Here is a 6,000-nt window from a genome sequence, read left to right as displayed (position 1 = left end):
TTTCGAATTTATTTCTCGATACGCTGTTTAGCGATCGGGTTAATGCTTTTTTTTTTATTGATAGATCGGGCGATTCTGAACTCGGCGATACCAAATATGTGTAGGTTTGATTTTGTTTGTATTTATTTATTTTGATTGGGGCGAAAGGGGGGTGATTTAAACTTTTATATATTTTTTATTTTTTTTCACATTTTTTTTTACTTTTGCCACGCTTCTATAGCCTCATGGGAGGCTAGAAGCTGGCACCACTCGATCGGCTCTGCTACATAGCAGCGGTCTAATGTTCGCTGCCATGTAGCAGAAATGCAGGTGTGCTGTGAGCGCCGACCACAGGGTGGCGCTCATAGCTACCGTGGATCAGTAACCATAGAGGTCTCAAGGACCTCTATGGTTACAATGCTGAAGCATTGCCGACCTCCGATCATGTGACGGAGTCGGCGATGCGATCATTTCCAGCCGCCCGGCTGGAAGCGGTAGTTAAATGCCGTTGTCTGCGTTTGACAGTGGCATTTAACTAGTTAATAGGCGCGGGCAGATCGCGATTCTGCCCGCGCCTATTACGGGCACATGTCAGCTGCTCAAAACAGCTGACATGTCCCGGCTTTGATGCGGGCTCACCGCCGGAGCCCGCATCAAAGCGGGGCTTCTGACCTCGGACGTACTATCCCGTCCGAGGTCAGAAAGGGGTTAATAGTATGAGTGTCTTGAGAACACCGATTCTGTTAACGATGTAGAAGACACAGCAGCCCATGACCAGACAGGTCCTTCTGGCATTTGCCAGAACTGCCAGATGGCTAGTCTGGCCCTGAGAGGCATACATCTCTCAATGAATTAGGCACATTTTACTGCATCGCACTGTTTTATCAAGTCTGACATAAAAAAAAGCCAGTGTTTATGAATTAGGCCCATAAAATTAGCCTATTTGATAAACAAGATCTTTTTTTTTTAAAGAGAATCCAAAATTGTTTTATTGGTTAAATAAAACATTATTTTATCCAAGCTTCAGCAAGAAGCCCTGTAAGTGACCCATTAGAATCAGTGTTTCAGGTTGACATAGCTTCTAAGAGTCCTGTGTTTGCCGGTACTGTCCTGATTTGAGGGGTCAGTCCCGCTATTCGGCATGTCAGAGCTTTGCCACGACTTCCTCTCAATTTCTTTTTTTCTCGGTATCTTCTCTTCATCGCTCTGTAGCTCCTCCTCAGGGGGCCGGTGTCTCCAGCACATTTGGTGACAATTTTCACATGTACTGGAAACATTTTCACATACAAATCTATGGGTCTGTGCACATGTCAGTGTGTTTCCATAGACCATGTGTCGGTGTGCACAACACTTAGATATGTCTGTTTTTTTCCGGCAGCACGGTCTGCAATATGTCATGCACACCGTGGGAGCAGCTATCTGTGACCTACATTAACCTTAATTATGGCACAGCTCGTCACTGTAGCCATGTTCTCATGCTAAACTCAGTGTTTTCCGGCTGCCATGGTGTGCAGTCACTTTAGTGATGTCTCCGCTCACCACACCATCCAGATGTACCAGAGTTGGGGATCGTAAAGGTATCTCATCATTATGGATTAAAGGCAGACAGGAGGGGATTTCTTTGATTTTTTAATTTTTATTTTTAGGTTAATAAATGGGTAAAAGAGGGTAATTGTCGGGGAGTGATTTGCTCAATTAAAGGACATTTTGTAACGGAAGTGGTGATGATCAGATCGTCTCAATATAGCAATATTGAGTGACGTTCACAGCAAGCCGGCACTGACAACCATAGAGTTCTCCAGGAGACCTCCGATTGTCATGCCAACACACTGGTGACCCGCGATCACGTGATGGGGGTCACCGGTATAGGTATTCCCAACGCGATTGCCGGAAGCGCTTGTTAAATGCCGCTGTCAGAGTTTGACAGTGGCATTTAACTGGTTAATAGCTACAGGTAGATCGTGATTCCACCACTGGAGCCCACATCAAAGGGAGGGAGTCCGACATCGGCGTAAATGTAGGCCCAATGTCAGAAAGGGGTAAATAATTATGGTAATCCTAATTGACCTAAATCAGGAAAGGTTTATTCTGATTTCATGTCAGATATTGAGAAAAACATGCATATGTGTCTTTTTTTATAGTGTATGTAAATGCAACACCCGCTAGGGCCATGGGTTACTCGGAACCAGGTCGGACGGTTCCTAAAGGGGTGGTCACAGCAGCAGTGACATGGTCCATGGCCCTGGGTGTGCAATTAAAAGGAGTGGATGATGGAAAGGAATAAAGTTTATATAAGAAAAAGGGATTATTCGTGACACCACCTGTGGTACTCGGCCAGGGCTGGCCGACGCTGCTTAAAGGGACCACTGGGGATGATGGTGATGCAGCTGGGATGGTTCTGCTCCCCACAGGTGGAGTGGGGCCCCAGGGCTACCAGAACAGTTTATAAGGGATGGTGGACATTGGAGTGCAGGAATGAGGGTGCAGGAATAACTAGAGGACTCAAGGGTTGCAGTTTCCTTTACCTTTAATCCTAGGTTGCAGGTGCAGTCCGGGCACAAGTCACAGCTGGTGATGGAGATCCGGGTAGCCTGAAAGCAACTCAGGATCCTCCTAGCCAGGTGGGGTTGGAGGCCTCCCTGCTGCGCTGTTCTCTGGGTGCTTGGTGCTTTTAGTTCTCCTCAAGTCCCTCTCTCAGTCTGTCCACTAAGTGAAACACTACCCGCATGGCAAGCAGCTTAAGCCTGTTCCAGGTGTCACTACCTCATGGTGACTCCGGGCTCTCGTATGCTGCTGTGCCTTTGCTTGTCAGTTGTGGCCAGGAGACCTGCAATCTCATGTCCTCTGGATTCAGATGCTGGGCATGCAGTCCCCACACTCCGGTGTCCGGTTCAGTCGCAGTCGCAGCTCCTATCCCACAGATTCTCCTGACTTGCCTCTTCCTCCTTCACTGTCTGCTCTCTCCCACACACTAACTAACCCCGCCTCCAGACCAGAACTTATAGGGAAGTTCCCCTGAAAACCGGGTTAGAGCTCCCCCTTCTGGTCTGGAATAGGAAAGGTGTTGTATGCTGACTGTATTACCTGCTAAGGGGATCCCTCTTGCTTCCAGGCATTGCATCACCCCGCTTGAGGAAGGCAATGCCACTGTGGCAACCGGACACCTGGGGTGCCACATAAACTTCTAGTTTCGACTGTATATTTACTTGTCCTATCTTCCGTTGCAAATAAATAATTTAATTCTTTTGTCATTCAGGTCACTAAATTATTTCATCAGCACCATTCAAATAGGAGTTATACCAAAGAGTATGTGTGAGTTTTGCACAGCATCACAAATTGTACATTATTAGCAACATGATCTAGCCAAGGAACTAGATTTTGTCAAAGTTATCGACATCTCCTATTCATATACATGGCTTCTCCTACAATCATCTTATTGAACTCTGTTGCAGTGCAGAAATAGATTCAATGACACAGTTCAAAGGACAAATATATACAAAGGTCCATTCAGCCACTTTATACCAAAACCTTGTAATACTGTTCTGGCATATAGAGACATATCACTAAAAAATACTTTCCGTGGCAATTGTAGTGATGCAGACCTTGGATTTTCAAAGATAAATAAAGTTCAGTTTGCTTAAAACCATGATCTGACCAGTCATGAGACAGTTAAGTGAAAATAGGGTCTTGTTCTAGCTCCTAGTTAAAAATTCCACTTTATTTGAGAATTTTGGTTAAAAATTCTACTTTATTTGAGAACTTTAAAATCCATTACAATAGCAGCATGGTGGAAAAACGTTGACAAAGAACGTGTTTGAAATGGGATGCTTTTCTTTTCCACCATGCTGCTATTATAATGGTTTTTAAAATTATCAACTAAAGCAGACCCACACTGATCGGCAGAACAGGGAACTTTTATCCCCATTGGAATATAGTGGCAGTGCACATGTGTGACCTACTCTCCATTCATTTCATACAGTGCTGCCAACAGCCTCATAATGAATCAATGGATTGGCGGTCAGACGTTCCCCAGTCTGATTATTGGTGTGATTTCCAGAAGTCAGATACCTACTGATCTGTATTTTATCGCCTACCCAGTGGATAGTCATGCTAGGTGGGTGTCAGCAGGTACTTTAAGTTCACTTTAAGTTTGTTCCTTTTCTTTCTCGTTATTTTTTTTGTGTGCTTTTATTACAATAGGAGTCACTGCCTAGTGTGTTGTTTTACTGTATGTAACTGGTGTTGTTGAGAATAAATCTCACCAGTGACCAGTGCTGTGTTGCTGGCTAAGTTTTCATTCAGATGTCTGATTTTCATATACGAGTGCTATCCGTGACGTCATCGAAAGGTCCTTCACGCGCTCATTCTTAAGAAGGAAGGCTGCCGGAAAGAAGCAGGGCGCCTCCGAGGGTGAGTATATACCTAATAGGAATATACTCACCCTCGGCTTCTTTCCGGCAGCCTTCCTTCTTAAGAATGAGCACGTGAAGGACCTTTCGATCACGTCACGGCTTGTGATTGGTCGCGGTGGCCCACGTGACCGCTCAGCGAACAATCAAAAGCCGTGACGTAATTCTCATGTCCTAAATTCCTAGAATGAGGAATTTAGGACCTGAAAATTACGTCACGGCTTTGTGATTGGTCGCTGAGCGGTCACGTGGGCCGCCGCAACCAATCACAAGCCGTGACGTCATCGAAAGGTCTTTCAAGCGCCATTCTTAAGAACGGAAGATGCCGGTTACCAGCGGCGATGTCCAGGCTGCGTCCGAGGGTGAGTATATCAATATTTTTTATTTTAATTCTTTATTTTACACTTAAATATGGATCCCAGGGCCTGAAGGAGAGTTTCCTCTCCTTCAGACCCTGGGAACCATAGTATCCCATTGCACTGCATTGGGTTTCGTGTTTCGGCCGACCTTGACTTTTTTATAGGATCGGCCGATTTCACTCGACCCGACTTTTGAGAAAGTCGGGTTTCGTGAAACCCGACCCGATCCTATAAAAATAAAAGTCGCTCAACCCTAGTGGGCACAGCTGAGACACTCACGGGCGGGCATGGCTGGCACTCTGGCAGGACAGGTGGACAAGGCTGGTACTCTGGCAGGACAGATACAGTACTGACTAGGTAGGGACCGGAATACAAGCAGGTATATGGAAACAAGTAGGGACATGTACAGACAGGAGGGTATATGGGAACAGGTAGGGACCTGACCCGCATGTTGCAGAACGGAAGTAGAGCAGGTCTGCAAGGAGCGGATGCAAAGCAGAACTACAGGAGGCATAGCTAAGAGCAGAACCGAAGGAGGCGGAGCTAAGAGCAGAGCTTAAGGAGGCAGAGCAAAGAACAGAACCACTGGAGGCGGAGCGAAGACCAGAACTGCTGGAGGTGGAGCCAAGAGCAGAACCACTGGAGGTGGAGCCAATAGCAGAACTGCTGGAGGCAAAGCCAAGAGCAGAACTGCTGGAGGCGAAGCCAAGTACAGAAACGCTGGAAGATGAGCGAAGAGCAGAAAGGCGCAGAGCCACAGATTGCAGTGAGCAGAGCAGAGAGGCGCAGAACCACAGGTTGCGGCGAGCAGAGTAGAGTGGCGCAGAGCCACAGGTTGTGGCGGGCAGAGCGGAGCCGCAAAGTGAGCAGCAGAGCAGAACAGAGCAGAGCTGTGGGTTTGAGGCAAGCAGAGCAGGAAGGCATAAAACCACAGGTTGTGGCGAGCAGAGCACAGAGGCGCTGAGCCACATTTTGAAGTGAGCAGAGCAGGAAGAAATGGATACAAGGGTACGCACAGCTGAGTGGGAAAGGCAACAGACAAGGAAACAACAGAAACAGATATAGACCAGAGTACAGACAGGGACAGGAAAGGGACAAGGCACAAAGACAAGGATTCAGACCAGGGTACAAAGCCCCACTGGGTGGCTGAGACAAGACACACAGGTACAGGCCAGGGTACAAAGCCCCACTGGGTGGCTGAAACAGGACAGGACCTGGCAGTTCAGTAGCAAGACACTAACTGAGGGAGAAAG

Source organism: Ranitomeya variabilis, chromosome 6, assembly GCF_051348905.1.
Source record: "Ranitomeya variabilis isolate aRanVar5 chromosome 6, aRanVar5.hap1, whole genome shotgun sequence".
In the NCBI taxonomy this organism is placed as follows: domain Eukaryota; kingdom Metazoa; phylum Chordata; class Amphibia; order Anura; family Dendrobatidae; genus Ranitomeya; species Ranitomeya variabilis.
This window is presented reverse-complemented; position numbering follows the sequence as displayed.